The sequence below is a fragment of the Anomaloglossus baeobatrachus genome, unplaced genomic scaffold (assembly GCF_048569485.1).
Source record: "Anomaloglossus baeobatrachus isolate aAnoBae1 unplaced genomic scaffold, aAnoBae1.hap1 Scaffold_645, whole genome shotgun sequence".
Lineage (NCBI taxonomy): Eukaryota > Metazoa > Chordata > Amphibia > Anura > Aromobatidae > Anomaloglossus > Anomaloglossus baeobatrachus.
In genome coordinates this window covers 135,283-150,506 of record NW_027445014.1, presented here as the reverse complement: position 1 = coordinate 150,506, position 15,224 = coordinate 135,283, and the positions used below count along the sequence as shown (strand labels likewise).

At 48.0% G+C, this 15,224-nt stretch overlaps 11 non-coding genes across 11 annotated transcripts; all 11 read right to left on the bottom strand.

Moving 5' to 3' along the window:
- Positions 1-1,601: 1,601 nt before the first annotated feature.
- LOC142286126 (U2 spliceosomal RNA) lies at positions 1,602-1,793 on the bottom strand. Its single transcript, XR_012747342.1, has one exon. It is a non-coding gene; the product is annotated as a U2 spliceosomal RNA (small nuclear RNA).
- Positions 1,794-2,911: 1,118 nt separating this feature from the next.
- Positions 2,912-3,103, bottom strand: LOC142286127 (U2 spliceosomal RNA). Its single transcript, XR_012747343.1, has one exon. It is a non-coding gene; the product is annotated as a U2 spliceosomal RNA (small nuclear RNA).
- A 1,119-nt stretch (positions 3,104-4,222) lies between these two features.
- LOC142286121 (U2 spliceosomal RNA) lies at positions 4,223-4,413 on the bottom strand. The gene has a single exon (XR_012747338.1). It is a non-coding gene; the product is annotated as a U2 spliceosomal RNA (small nuclear RNA).
- A 1,116-nt stretch (positions 4,414-5,529) lies between these two features.
- LOC142286129 (U2 spliceosomal RNA) lies at positions 5,530-5,719 on the bottom strand. The gene has a single exon (XR_012747345.1). It is a non-coding gene; the product is annotated as a U2 spliceosomal RNA (small nuclear RNA).
- Positions 5,720-6,830: 1,111 nt separating this feature from the next.
- On the bottom strand, positions 6,831-7,021 carry LOC142286120 (U2 spliceosomal RNA). The gene has a single exon (XR_012747337.1). It is a non-coding gene; the product is annotated as a U2 spliceosomal RNA (small nuclear RNA).
- A 1,120-nt stretch (positions 7,022-8,141) lies between these two features.
- Positions 8,142-8,331, bottom strand: LOC142286128 (U2 spliceosomal RNA). Its single transcript, XR_012747344.1, has one exon. It is a non-coding gene; the product is annotated as a U2 spliceosomal RNA (small nuclear RNA).
- A 1,120-nt stretch (positions 8,332-9,451) lies between these two features.
- LOC142286118 (U2 spliceosomal RNA) lies at positions 9,452-9,642 on the bottom strand. Its single transcript, XR_012747335.1, has one exon. It is a non-coding gene; the product is annotated as a U2 spliceosomal RNA (small nuclear RNA).
- A 1,117-nt stretch (positions 9,643-10,759) lies between these two features.
- Positions 10,760-10,944, bottom strand: LOC142286136 (U2 spliceosomal RNA). The gene has a single exon (XR_012747352.1). It is a non-coding gene; the product is annotated as a U2 spliceosomal RNA (small nuclear RNA).
- A 1,322-nt stretch (positions 10,945-12,266) lies between these two features.
- LOC142286117 (U2 spliceosomal RNA) lies at positions 12,267-12,457 on the bottom strand. Its single transcript, XR_012747334.1, has one exon. It is a non-coding gene; the product is annotated as a U2 spliceosomal RNA (small nuclear RNA).
- A 1,117-nt stretch (positions 12,458-13,574) lies between these two features.
- Positions 13,575-13,765, bottom strand: LOC142286122 (U2 spliceosomal RNA). The gene has a single exon (XR_012747339.1). It is a non-coding gene; the product is annotated as a U2 spliceosomal RNA (small nuclear RNA).
- A 1,117-nt stretch (positions 13,766-14,882) lies between these two features.
- LOC142286116 (U2 spliceosomal RNA) lies at positions 14,883-15,073 on the bottom strand. The gene has a single exon (XR_012747333.1). It is a non-coding gene; the product is annotated as a U2 spliceosomal RNA (small nuclear RNA).
- Between the last annotated feature and the right edge of the window lie 151 nt (positions 15,074-15,224).

Here is a 15,224-nt window from a genome sequence, read left to right as displayed (position 1 = left end):
CTTGTGGTCCCAACGGGGACAACTTTTAGGCGGAGGACCGCCGACTTTTACTGCTCCACAGTCCATTCTCCACTGCGGGGCTCTAGTGCCACCTTCACATGGTGCACCACTGTGGACCCCGATGGTAGCTCGCTGCGGGTGATCTTCCTCCATATTCATGCGGGCATGCACATCCGCTCTACACCCCTCTCAGGCATCGATCTCCCTGCGCAGCTGCTGTTGCCGCCGCTCCCAGTCGGGGAGCACTTTCTGTTTGCTCCGGTTCAGCGTGTGCGGGGGACGGACCCAGGCAGAGTCCCTCCGTGTCGACTACAACCGGCACCTTCAGTAATGAGGCACCCCGCTGTGACATGGCCTGCTCTGCCTCCTGGCAGCTGCATCCCCGCCGTGCCTCCGGTGCATCTTTGCTGACGGCCTCAGCCTTCGGCTTCTTCCATGGAAGCGGATCAGGGCGGTCACGAGCTTCTGCTGCAGGTCGGTCCGCCGGGGCAGATTGGCAGGGTACCGCTACCGGTGGTGGTGGTAGCGGGCCTAGTGGCGGGCAGCAGCAGCCAACACGGGTAGCGGGGGAGGTAGCAGGGCGAGCGGGTATGGACCGGGTCCCTCAGCCGCGATGACCGACCCACTAGGGGTACAGGGGCGTGGGTCACTTACCCTCCCTTCCAAGACTCCCTCCACCTCGCGTCTCCGTATGGCCGCCACCACTTCCGCCATATCGGCCTCCCACTCCTCCAGGAGGAGCTGCATGCGGACCTGCAGACGGCTGCTTAGCTGGACGGTCCGGACTTCCACCCATGCTGCGGTGCCAGGCGCGGGGGACCACGGTGTTGTCGGTCGGACTCAGCATCCTTAGCAGCGGCCTATCCCAGGAACCAGTAAATGGCCGCAGGGTCCCGGCGTCCCTGCTTCCACAGCCGCGCTCACATGCGGCCAGCCGCCATTGCGTCCCCTTCAGTCTCTTTCCGGCTCCACCTCTATCGGGGCGGGGTTTTGGCCTTCGCGCCTCCACTACTCGAGGAGACGCTCGGAGCGGGGAAATTTTCGCGTCAAAGATGGCGGCTTCTCCAATTTTCCGGCCGGACGCCTCCGGCGGTAACAAGGCGCACCTCTACCAGACGGCAGAGCGGTAAAAGCTTACTAACAAAGGTTAGAGAGGGGCTTTCTCAGAGGGCTTTTTACAGTTTGTCTATTCCCAATTAGCCGGTTTAGTATACTTAATGAAAGTACTAATTCTTTCATAGGCCGCCCATTCTTAGTATTTGACGTTCAGGTAACAACAGGTAACTTTATTTGGAGTGGAAGCAGAGAGATAACACCAGATGCCAATTGTAGATCCTCTCACACCTGTGGTCACTGCAGCATCTGACTCCACTTTGTCCAAAAGGGATCTATTCCATTCAATTACACATGATCTAGATTAGACCTGACAACAAGATACTGCACGGGACATAGCAGAGTTGGTGAAGTTGAGTGGTGATGAGTTTGCTATTTGGATGAATAAAGCAAGTAAAAAGTGTGTTAGATAAAAATTCATTTCAATTCGCTAATCGGGCTAATATGAATCAGGTGAATCGAGTTCTGCTTTTGGAAACTGGGTTAAGAAGGGGTGCACCGTTCCTGGAGGTACTGCAATACCAGGTCAATGCGTGGAGTGGACAGAGCAAGCTCTTTTTCCATCTCCCTGTTCTAAAAATCCATTTAATATATGGTCCCCAGATAGGGGACGTATCAGATATTAAACTGATAAGAACAGATACTACACTTGATCTTAGCCAAAAGGCCCGAGAAGCGATAACCAGAATTGGTTTGGGCCTCGAGTGGCACCCTGGGCCTATGCCGGACACATCTTAGGGAGAGAGAGCGAGAGGGAGACAAACCCACGCCTACACAAGACATTTTGTCACCCAAGCCAACCCTTGAAAAGGCTGCTTTGCAGAGCAAAAACAAGAAGAATGGTGCGTTTTGCAGCCGCCGCCCACTGCAATGAATCTGAATAACTCCTCCTTTAGGGCGCAAGCAACTCCCCTCCCCCTTGCAGTCTTTCCAATTCACGATACAAAAAAGACGGACAGGACAGGTTGCCTGACTTTCCGTCACTGCCACCCTTTGCCATCCTTACCCGTAGAAAGCCCTTTCATCATCCCCAAACCCTAATCTTTTCCCTTTCCTTCCCCAGCCCCCAAACCCTGCCCTCTGTACCTTTCTCACCACCCGCTTCCCTTCTCCTGTCATCCCCCCTACCACCCGGGAAAAAAAGAGATTGCCCCCTCCTTCCACTAGCCACCCTCCCACCCAAAGAACAACTTCTTCTGCGCAGCTTGTTTTCTAGGCAGCAGCGCTATTGTGATGTCATCGGGGGCATTGTGACAAGCCGCCAGTGTTCCGTCTCTTCATGTTGTGCACTGTTCAAACCGAAAATACATCAACAGGCAGGCTACAGAAAAGCTTACTAACAAAGGTTAGAGAGGGGCTTTCTCAGAGGCTTTTTACAGTTTGTCTATTCCCAATTAGCCGGTTTAGTATACTTAATGAAAGTACTAATTCTTTCATAGGCCGCCCATTCTTAGTATTTGACGTTCAGGTAACAACAGGTAACTTTATTTGAGTGGAAGCAGAGAGGATAACACCAGATGCCAATTGTAGATCCTCTCACACCTGTGGTCACTGCAGCATCTGACTCCACTTTGTCCAAAAGGGATCTATTCCATTCAATTACACATGATCTAGATTAGACTGACAACAAGATACTGCACGGGACATAGCAGAGTTGGTGAAGTTGAGTGGTGATGAGTTTGCTATTTGGATGAATAAAGCAAGTAAAAAGTGTGTTAGATAAAAATTCATTTCAATTCGCTAATCGGGCTAATATGAATCAGGTGAATCGAGTTCTGCTTTTGGAAACTGGGTTAAGAAGGGGTGCACCGTTCCTGGAGGTACTGCAATACCAGGTCAATGCGTGGAGTGGACAGAGCAAGCTCTTTTTCCATCTCCCTGTTCTAAAAATCCATTTAATATATGGTCCCCAGATAGGGGACGTATCAGATATTAAACTGATAAGAACAGATACTACACTTGATCTTAGCCAAGAAGGCCGAGAAGCGATAACCAGAATTGGTTTGGGCCTCGAGTGGCACCCTGGCCTATGCCGGGACACATCTTAGGGAGAGAGAGCGAGAGGGAGACAAACCACGCCTACACAAGACATTTTGTCACCCAAGCCAACCCTTGAAAAGGCTGCTTTGCAGAGCAAAAACAAGAAGAATGGTGCGTTTTGCAGCCGCCGCCCCACTGCAATGAATCTGAATAACTCCTCCTTTAGGGCGCAAGCAACTCCCCTCCCCCTTGCAGTCTTTCCAATTCACGATACAAAAAGACGGACAGGACAGGTTGCCTGACTTTCCGTCACTGCCACCCTTTGCCATCCTTACCCGTAGAAAGCCCTTTCATCATCCCCAAACCCTAATCTTTTCCCTTTCCTTCCCAGCCCCCAAACCCTGCCCTCTGTACCTTTCTCACCACCCGCTTCCCTTCTCCTGTCATCCCCCTACCACCCGGGAAAAAAAGAGATTGCCCCCTCCTTCCACTAGCCCACCCTCCCACCCAAAGAACAACTTCTTCTGCGCAGCTTGTTTTCTAGGCAGCAGCGCTATTGTGATGTCATCGGGGGGGCATTGTGACAAGCCGCCAGTGTTCCGTCTCTTCATGTTGTGCACTGTTCAAACCCGAAAATACATCAACAGGCAGGCTACAGAAAAGCTTACTAACAAAGGTTAGAGAGGGCTTTCTCAGAGGGCTTTTTACAGTTTGTCTATTCCCAATTAGCCGGTTTAGTATACTTAATGAAAGTACTAATTCTTTCATAGGCCGCCCATTCTTAGTATTTGACGTTCAGGTAACAACAGGTAACTTTATTTGGAGTGGAAGCAGAGAGATAACACCAGATGCCAATTGTAGATCCTCTCACACCTGTGGTCACTGCAGCATCTGACTCCACTTTGTCCAAAAGGGATCTATTCCATTCAATTACACATGATCTAGATTAGACTGACAACAAGATACTGCACGGGACATAGCAGAGTTGGTGAAGTTGAGTGGTGATGAGTTTGCTATTTGGATGAATAAAGCAAGTAAAAAGTGTGTTAGATAAAAATTCATTTCAATTCGCTAATCGGGCTAATATGAATCAGGTGAATCGAGTTCTGCTTTTGGAAACTGGGTTAAGAAGGGGTGCACCGTTCCTGGAGGTACTGCAATACCAGGTCAATGCGTGGAGTGGACAGAGCAAGCTCTTTTTCCATCTCCCTGTTCTAAAAATCCATTTAATATATGGTCCCCAGATAGGGGACGTATCAGATATTAAACTGATAAGAACAGATACTACACTTGATCTTAGCCAAAAGGCCGAGAAGCGATAACCAGAATTGGTTTGGGCCTCGAGTGGCACCCTGGCCTATGCCGACACATCTTAGGGAGAGATGAGCGAGAGGGAGACAAACCCACGCCTACACAAGACATTTTGTCACCCAAGCCAACCCTTGAAAAGGCTGCTTTGCAGAGCAAAAACAAGAAGAATGGTGCGTTTTGCAGCCGCCGCCCACTGCAATGAATCTGAATAACTCCTCCTTTAGGGCGCAAGCAACTCCCCTCCCCCTTGCAGTCTTTCCAATTCACGATACAAAAAGACGGACAGGACAGGTTGCCTGACTTTCCGTCACTGCCACCCTTTGCCATCCTTACCCGTAGAAAGCCCTTTCATCATCCCAAACCCTAATCTTTTCCCTTTCCTTCCCAGCCCCCAAACCCTGCCCTCTGTACCTTTCTCACCACCCGCTTCCCTTCTCCTGTCATCCCCCTACCACCCGGGAAAAAAAGAGATTGCCCCCTCCTTCCACTAGCCCACCCTCCCACCAAAGAACAACTTCTTCTGCGCAGCTTGTTTTCTAGGCAGCAGCGCTATTGTGATGTCATCGGGGGGCATTGTGACAAGCCGCAGTGTTCCGTCTCTTCATGTTGTGCACTGTTCAAACCGAAAATTACATCAACAGGCAGGCTACAGAAAAGCTTACTAACAAAGGTTAGAGAGGGGCTTTCTCAGAGGGCTTTTTACAGTTTGTCTATTCCCAATTAGCCGGTTTAGTATACTTAATGAAAGTACTAATTCTTTCATAGGCCGCCCATTCTTAGTATTTGACGTTCAGGTAACAACAGGTAACTTTATTTGGAGTGGAAGCAGAGAGATAACACCAGATGCCAATTGTAGATCCTCTCACACCTGTGGTCACTGCAGCATCTGACTCCACCTTTGTCCAAAAGGGATCTATTCCATTCAATTACACATGATCTAGATTAGACTGACAACAAGATACTGCACGGGACATAGCAGAGTTGGTGAAGTTGAGTGGTGATGAGTTTGCTATTTGGATGAATAAAGCAAGTAAAAAGTGTGTTAGATAAAAATTCATTTCAATTCGCTAATCGGGCTAATATGAATCAGGTGAATCGAGTTCTGCTTTTGGAAACTGGGTTAAGAAGGGGTGCACCGTTCCTGGAGGTACTGCAATACCAGGTCAATGCGTGGAGTGGACAGAGCAAGCTCTTTTTCCATCTCCCTGTTCTAAAATCCATTTAATATATGGTCCCCAGATAGGGGACGTATCAGATATTAAACTGATAAGAACAGATACTACACTTGATCTTAGCCAAAAGGCCGAGAAGCGATAACCAGAATTGGTTTGGGCCTCGAGTGGCACCCTGGCCTATGCCGGACACATCTTAGGGAGAGAGAGCGAGAGGGAGACAAACCACGCCTACACAAGACATTTTGTCACCCAAGCCAACCCTTGAAAAGGCTGCTTTGCAGAGCAAAAACAAGAAGAATGGTGCGTTTTGCAGCCGCCGCCCACTGCAATGAATCTGAATAACTCCTCCTTTAGGGCGCAAGCAACTCCCCTCCCCCTTGCAGTCTTTCCAATTCACGATACAAAAAGACGGACAGGACAGGTTGCCTGACTTTCGTCACTGCCACCCTTTGCCATCCTTACCCGTAGAAAGCCTTTCATCATCCCCAAACCCTAATCTTTTCCCTTTCCTTCCCAGCCCCCAAACCCTGCCCTCTGTACCTTTCTCACCACCCCGCTTCCCTTCTCCTGTCATCCCCCTACCACCCGGGAAAAAAGAGATTGCCCCCTCCTTCCACTAGCCCACCCTCCCACCCAAAGAACAACTTCTTCTGCGCAGCTTGTTTTCTAGGCAGCAGCGCTATTGTGATGTCATCGGGGGGCATTGTGACAAGCCGCCAGTGTTCCGTCTCTTCATGTTGTGCACTGTTCAAACCGAAAATACATCAACAGGCAGGCTACAGAAAAGCTTACTAACAAAGGTTAGAGAGGGGCTTTCTCAGAGGCTTTTTACAGTTTGTCTATTCCAATTAGCGGTTTAGTATACTTAATGAAAGTACTAATTCTTTCATAGGCCGCCCATTCTTAGTATTTGACGTTCAGGTAACAACAGGTAACTTTATTTGGAGTGGAAGCAGAGAGATAACACCAGATGCCAATTGTAGATCCTCTCACACCTGTGGTCACTGCAGCATCTGACTCCACTTTGTCCAAAAGGGATCTATTCCATTCAATTACACATGATCTAGATTAGACTGACAACAAGATACTGCACGGGACATAGCAGAGTTGGTGAAGTTGAGTGGTGATGAGTTTGCTATTTGGATGAATAAAGCAAGTAAAAAGTGTGTTAGATAAAAATTCATTTCAATTCGCTAATCGGGCTAATATGAATCAGGTGAATCGAGTTCTGCTTTTGGAAACTGGGTTAAGAAGGGGTGCACCGTTCCTGGAGGTACTGCAATACCAGGTCAATGCGTGGAGTGGACAGAGCAAGCTCTTTTTCCATCTCCCTGTTCTAAAAATCCATTTAATATATGGTCCCCAGATAGGGGACGTATCAGATATTAAACTGATAAGAACAGATACTACACTTGATCTTAGCCAAAAGGCCGAGAAGCGATAACCAGAATTGGTTTGGGGCCTCGAGTGGCACCCTGGCCTATGCCGGACACATCTTAGGGAGAGAGAGCGAGAGGGAGACAAACCCACGCCTACACAAGACTTTTTGTCACCCAAGCCAACCCTTGAAAAGGCTGCTTTGCAGAGCAAAAACAAGAAGAATGGTGCGTTTTGCAGCCGCCGCCCACTGCAATGAATCTGAATAACTCCTCCTTTAGGGCGCAAGCAACTCCCCTCCCCCTTGCAGTCTTTCCAATTCACGATACAAAAAGACGGACAGGACAGGTTGCCTGACTTTCCGTCACTGCCACCCTTTGCCATCCTTACCCGTAGAAAGCCCTTTCATCATCCCCAAACCCTAATCTTTTCCCTTTCCTTCCCAGCCCCCAAACCCTGCCCTCTGTACCTTTCTCACCACCCGCTTCCCTTCTCCTGTCATCCCCCTACCACCCGGGGAAAAAAAGAGATTGCCCCCTCCTTCCACTAGCCCACCCTCCCACCCAAAGAACAACTTCTTCTGCGCAGCTTGTTTTCTAGGCAGCAGCGCTATTGTGATGTCATCGGGGGGCATTGTGACAAGCCGCCAGTGTTCCGTCTCTTCATGTTGTGCACTGTTCAAACCGAAAATACATCAACAGGCAGGCTACAGAAAAGCTTACTAACAAAGGTTAGAGAGGGGCTTTCTCAGAGGGCTTTTTACAGTTTGTCTATTCCCAATTAGCCGGTTTAGTATACTTAATGAAAGTACTAATTCTTTCATAGGCCGCCCATTCTTAGTATTTGACGTTCAGGTAACAACAGGTAACTTTATTTGGAGTGGAAGCAGAGAGATAACACCAGATGCCAATTGTAGATCCTCTCACACCTGTGGTCACTGCAGCATCTGACTCCACTTTGGTCCAAAAGGGATCTATTCCATTCAATTACACATGATCTAGATTAGACTGACAACAAGATACTGCACGGGACATAGCAGAGTTGGTGAAGTTGAGTGGTGATGAGTTTGCTATTTGGATGAATAAAGCAAGTAAAAAGTGTGTTAGATAAAAATTCATTTCAATTCGCTAATCGGGCTAATATGAATCAGGTGAATCGAGTTCTGCTTTTGGAAACTGGGTTAAGAAGGGGTGCACCGTTCCTGGAGGTACTGCAATACCAGGTCAATGCGTGGAGTGGACAGAGCAAGCTCTTTTTCCATCTCCCTGTTCTAAAATCCATTTAATATATGGTCCCCAGATAGGGGACGTATCAGATATTAAACTGATAAGAACAGATACTACACTTGATCTTAGCCAAAAGGCCGAGAAGCGATAACCAGAATTGGTTTGGGGCCTCGAGTGGCACCCTGGCCTATGCCGGACACATCTTAGGGAGAGAGAGCGAGAGGGAGACAAACCCACGCCTACACAAGACATTTTGTCACCCCAAGCCAACCCTTGAAAAGGCTGCTTTGCAGAGCAAAAACAAGAAGAATGGTGCGTTTTGCAGCCGCCCGCCCACTGCAATGAATCTGAATAACTCCTCCTTTAGGGCGCAAGCAACTCCCCTCCCCCTTGCAGTCTTTCCAATTCACGATACAAAAAGACGGACAGGACAGGTTGCCTGACTTTCCGTCACTGCCACCCTTTACCATCCTTACCCGTAGAAAGCCCTTTCATCATCCCCAAACCTAATCTTTTCCCTTTCCTTCCCAGCCCCCAACCCTGCCCTCTGTACCTTTCTCACCACCCGCTTCCCTTCTCCTGTCATCCCCCTACCACCCGGGAAAAAAAGAGATTGCCCCCCTCCTTCCACTAGCCCACCCTCCCACCCAAAGAACAACTTCTTCTGCGCAGCTTGTTTTCTAGGCAGCAGCGCTATTGTGATGTCATCGGGGGGGCATTGTGACAAGCCGCCAGTGTTCCGTCTCTTCATGTTGTGCACTGTTCAAACCGAAAATACATCAACAGGCAGGCTACAGAAAAGCTTACTAACAAAGGTTAGAGAGGGGCTTTCTCAGAGGGCTTTTTACAGTTTGTCTATTCCCAATTAGCCGGTTTAGTATACTTAATGAAAGTACTAATTCTTTCATAGGCCGCCCATTCTTAGTATTTGACGTTCAGGTAACAACAGGTAACTTTATTTGGAGTGGAAGCAGAGAGATAACACCAGATGCCAATTGTAGATCCTCTCACACCTGTGGTCACTGCAGCATCTGACTCCACTTTGTCCAAAAGGGATCTATTCCATTCAATTACACATGATCTAGATTAGACTGACAACAAGATACTGCACGGGACATAGCAGAGTTGGTGAAGTTGAGTGGTGATGAGTTTGCTATTTGGATGAATAAAGCAAGTAAAAAGTGTGTTAGATAAAAATTCATTTCAATTCGCTAATCGGGCTAATATGAATCAGGTGAATCGAGTTCTGCTTTTGGAAACTGGGTTAAGAAGGGGTGCACCGTTCCTGGAGGTACTGCAATACCAGGTCAATGCGTGGAGTGGACAGAGCAAGCTCTTTTTCCATCTCCCTGTTCTAAAAATCCATTTAATATATGGTCCCCAGATAGGGGACGTATCAGATATTAAACTGATAAGAACAGATACTACACTTGATCTTAGCCAAAAGGCCGAGAAGCGATAACCAGAATTGGTTTGGGCCTCGAGTGGCACCCTGGCCTATGCCGGACACATCTTAGGGAGAGAGAGCGAGAGGGAGACAAACCCACGCCTACACAAGACATTTTGTCACCCAAGCCAACCCTTGAAAAGGCTGCTTTGCAGAGCAAAAACAAGAAGAATGGTGCGTTTTGCAGCCGCCGCCCACTGCAATGAATCTGAATAACTCCTCCTTTAGGGCGCAAGCAACTCCCCTCCCCCTTGCAGTCTTTCCAATTCACGATACAAAAAGACGGACAGGACAGGTTGCCTGACTTTCCGTCACTGCCACCCTTTGCCATCCTTACCCGTAGAAAGCCCTTTCATCATCCCCAAACCCTAATCTTTTCCCTTTCCTTCCCAGCCCCCAAACCCTGCCCTCTGTACCTTTCTCACCACCCGCTTCCCTTCTCCTGTCATCCCCCTACCACCCGGGAAAAAAAGAGATTGCCCCCTCCTTCCACTAGCCCACCCTCCCACCCAAAGAACAACTTCTTCTGCGCAGCTTGTTTTCTAGGCAGCAGCGCTATTGTGATGTCATCGGGGGGCATTGTGACAAGCCGCCAGTGTCCCGTCTCTTCATGTTGTGCACTGTTCAAACCGAAAATACATCAACAGGCAGGCTACAGAAAAGCTTACTAACAAAGGTTAGAGAGGGGCTTTCTCAGAGGGCTTTTTACAGTTTGTCTATTCCCAATTAGCCGGTTTAGTATACTTAATGAAAGTACTAATTCTTTCATAGGCCGCCCATTCTTAGTATTTGACGTTCAGGTAACAACAGGTAACTTTATTTGGAGTGGAAGCAGAGAGATAACACCAGATGCCAATTGTAGATCCTCTCACACCTGTGGTCACTGCAGCATCTGACTCCACTTTGTCCAAAAGGGATCTATTCCATTCAATTACACATGATCTAGATTAGACTGACAACAAGATACTGCACGGGACATAGCAGAGTTGGTGAAGTTGAGTGGTGATGAGTTTGCTATTTGGATGAATAAAGCAAGTAAAAAGTGTGTTAGATAAAAATTCATTTCAATTCGCTAATCGGGCTAATATGAATCAGGTGAATCGAGTTCTGCTTTTGGAAACTGGGTTAAGAAGGGGTGCACCGTTCCTGGAGGTACTGCAATACCAGGTCAATGCGTGGAGTGGACAGAGCAAGCTCTTTTTCCATCTCCCTGTTCTAAAAATCCATTTAATATATGGTCCCCAGATAGGGGACGTATCAGATATTAAACTGATAAGAACAGATGAGATTTCATCCGCAAATTTCAGAAAACGGTCATCGGCCACCACACAAAAGCGCAGTGCCGCAGGTGATCGCCTCCCGAGCCCAGGAACCACCAGCCATAAGGGGACGTAAGCACCAAAAGGCGCAACAATCCCCGAGGCCGGCGGTTGTGCAAGCCCGGGCCCCTCCCAGCCAAGACCAAGGCAAACCCAATGAAGGGACTACACTTGATCTTAGCCAAAAGGCCGAGAAGCGATAACCAGAATTGGTTTGGGCCTCGAGTGGCACCCTGGCCTATGCCGGACACATCTTAGGGAGAGAGAGCGAGAGGGAGACAAACCCACGCCTACACAAGACATTTTGTCACCCAAGCCAACCCTTGAAAAGGCTGCTTTGCAGAGCAAAAACAAGAAGAATGGTGCGTTTTGCAGCCGCCGCCCACTGCAATGAATCTGAATAACTCCTCCTTTAGGGCGCAAGCAACTCCCCTCCCCCTTGCAGTCTTTCCAATTCACGATACAAAAAGACGGACAGGACAGGTTGCCTGACTTTCCGTCACTGCCACCCTTTGCCATCCTTACCCGTAGAAAGCCCTTTCATCATCCCCAAACCCTAATCTTTTCCCTTTCCTTCCCAGCCCCCAAACCCTGCCCTCTGTACCTTTCTCACCACCCGCTTCCCTTCTCCTGTCATCCCCCTACCACCCGGGAAAAAAAGAGATTGCCCCCTCCTTCCACTAGCCCACCCTCCCACCCAAAGAACAACTTCTTCTGCGCAGCTTGTTTTCTAGGCAGCAGCGCTATTGTGATGTCATCGGGGGGCATTGTGACAAGCCGCCAGTGTTCCGTCTCTTCATGTTGTGCACTGTTCAAACCGAAAATACATCAACAGGCAGGCTACAGAAAAGCTTACTAACAAAGGTTAGAGAGGGGCTTTCTCAGAGGGCTTTTTACAGTTTGTCTATTCCCAATTAGCCGGTTTAGTATACTTAATGAAAGTACTAATTCTTTCATAGGCCGCCCATTCTTAGTATTTGACGTTCAGGTAACAACAGGTAACTTTATTTGGAGTGGAAGCAGAGAGATAACACCAGATGCCAATTGTAGATCCTCTCACACCTGTGGTCACTGCAGCATCTGACTCCACTTTGTCCAAAAGGGATCTATTCCATTCAATTACACATGATCTAGATTAGACTGACAACAAGATACTGCACGGGACATAGCAGAGTTGGTGAAGTTGAGTGGTGATGAGTTTGCTATTTGGATGAATAAAGCAAGTAAAAAGTGTGTTAGATAAAAATTCATTTCAATTCGCTAATCGGGCTAATATGAATCAGGTGAATCGAGTTCTGCTTTTGGAAACTGGGTTAAGAAGGGGTGCACCGTTCCTGGAGGTACTGCAATACCAGGTCAATGCGTGGAGTGGACAGAGCAAGCTCTTTTTCCATCTCCCTGTTCTAAAAATCCATTTAATATATGGTCCCCAGATAGGGGACGTATCAGATATTAAACTGATAAGAACAGATACTACACTTGATCTTAGCCAAAAGGCCGAGAAGCGATAACCAGAATTGGTTTGGGCCTCGAGTGGCACCCTGGCCTATGCCGGACACATCTTAGGGAGAGAGAGCGAGAGGGAGACAAACCCACGCCTACACAAGACATTTTGTCACCCAAGCCAACCCTTGAAAAGGCTGCTTTGCAGAGCAAAAACAAGAAGAATGGTGCGTTTTGCAGCCGCCGCCCACTGCAATGAATCTGAATAACTCCTCCTTTAGGGCGCAAGCAACTCCCCTCCCCCTTGCAGTCTTTCCAATTCACGATACAAAAAGACGGACAGGACAGGTTGCCTGACTTTCCGTCACTGCCACCCTTTGCCATCCTTACCCGTAGAAAGCCCTTTCATCATCCCCAAACCCTAATCTTTTCCCTTTCCTTCCCAGCCCCCAAACCCTGCCCTCTGTACCTTTCTCACCACCCGCTTCCCTTCTCCTGTCATCCCCCTACCACCCGGGAAAAAAAGAGATTGCCCCCTCCTTCCACTAGCCCACCCTCCCACCCAAAGAACAACTTCTTCTGCGCAGCTTGTTTTCTAGGCAGCAGCGCTATTGTGATGTCATCGGGGGGCATTGTGACAAGCCGCCAGTGTTCCGTCTCTTCATGTTGTGCACTGTTCAAACCGAAAATACATCAACAGGCAGGCTACAGAAAAGCTTACTAACAAAGGTTAGAGAGGGGCTTTCTCAGAGGGCTTTTTACAGTTTGTCTATTCCCAATTAGCCGGTTTAGTATACTTAATGAAAGTACTAATTCTTTCATAGGCCGCCCATTCTTAGTATTTGACGTTCAGGTAACAACAGGTAACTTTATTTGGAGTGGAAGCAGAGAGATAACACCAGATGCCAATTGTAGATCCTCTCACACCTGTGGTCACTGCAGCATCTGACTCCACTTTGTCCAAAAGGGATCTATTCCATTCAATTACACATGATCTAGATTAGACTGACAACAAGATACTGCACGGGACATAGCAGAGTTGGTGAAGTTGAGTGGTGATGAGTTTGCTATTTGGATGAATAAAGCAAGTAAAAAGTGTGTTAGATAAAAATTCATTTCAATTCGCTAATCGGGCTAATATGAATCAGGTGAATCGAGTTCTGCTTTTGGAAACTGGGTTAAGAAGGGGTGCACCGTTCCTGGAGGTACTGCAATACCAGGTCAATGCATGGAGTGGACAGAGCAAGCTCTTTTTCCATCTCCCTGTTCTAAAAATCCATTTAATATATGGTCCCCAGATAGGGGACGTATCAGATATTAAACTGATAAGAACAGATACTACACTTGATCTTAGCCAAAAGGCCGAGAAGCGATAACCAGAATTGGTTTGGGCCTCGAGTGGCACCCTGGCCTATGCCGGACACATCTTAGGGAGAGAGAGCGAGAGGGAGACAAACCCACGCCTACACAAGACATTTTGTCACCCAAGCCAACCCTTGAAAAGGCTGCTTTGCAGAGCAAAAACAAGAAGAATGGTGCGTTTTGCAGCCGCCGCCCACTGCAATGAATCTGAATAACTCCTCCTTTAGGGCGCAAGCAACTCCCCTCCCCCTTGCAGTCTTTCCAATTCACGATACAAAAAGACGGACAGGACAGGTTGCCTGACTTTCCGTCACTGCCACCCTTTGCCATCCTTACCCGTAGAAAGCCCTTTCATCATCCCCAAACCCTAATCTTTTCCCTTTCCTTCCCAGCCCCCAAACCCTGCCCTCTGTACCTTTCTCACCACCCGCTTCCCTTCTCCTGTCATCCCCCTACCACCCGGGAAAAAAAGAGATTGCCCCCTCCTTCCACTAGCCCACCCTCCCACCCAAAGAACAACTTCTTCTGCGCAGCTTGTTTTCTAGGCAGCAGCGCTATTGTGATGTCATCGGGGGGCATTGTGACAAGCCGCCAGTGTTCCGTCTCTTCATGTTGTGCACTGTTCAAACCGAAAATACATCAACAGGCAGGCTACAGAAAAGCTTACTAACAAAGGTTAGAGAGGGGCTTTCTCAGAGGGCTTTTTACAGTTTGTCTATTCCCAATTAGCCGGTTTAGTATACTTAATGAAAGTACTAATTCTTTCATAGGCCGCCCATTCTTAGTATTTGACGTTCAGGTAACAACAGGTAACTTTATTTGGAGTGGAAGCAGAGAGATAACACCAGATGCCAATTGTAGATCCTCTCACACCTGTGGTCACTGCAGCATCTGACTCCACTTTGTCCAAAAGGGATCTATTCCATTCAATTACACATGATCTAGATTAGACTGACAACAAGATACTGCACGGGACATAGCAGAGTTGGTGAAGTTGAGTGGTGATGAGTTTGCTATTTGGATGAATAAAGCAAGTAAAAAGTGTGTTAGATAAAAATTCATTTCAATTCGCTAATCGGGCTAATATGAATCAGGTGAATCGAGTTCTGCTTTTGGAAACTGGGTTAAGAAGGGGTGCACCGTTCCTGGAGGTACTGCAATACCAGGTCAATGCGTGGAGTGGACAGAGCAAGCTCTTTTTCCATCTCCCTGTTCTAAAAATCCATTTAATATATGGTCCCCAGATAGGGGACGTATCAGATATTAAACTGATAAGAACAGATACTACACTTGATCTTAGCCAAAAGGCCGAGAAGCGATAACCAGAATTGGTTTGGGCCTCGAGTGGCACCCTGGCCTATGCCGGACACATCTTAGGGAGAGAGAGCGAGAGGGAGACAAACCCACGCCTACACAAGACATTTTGTCACCCAAGCCAACCCTTGAAAAGGCTGCTTTGCAGAGCAAAAAC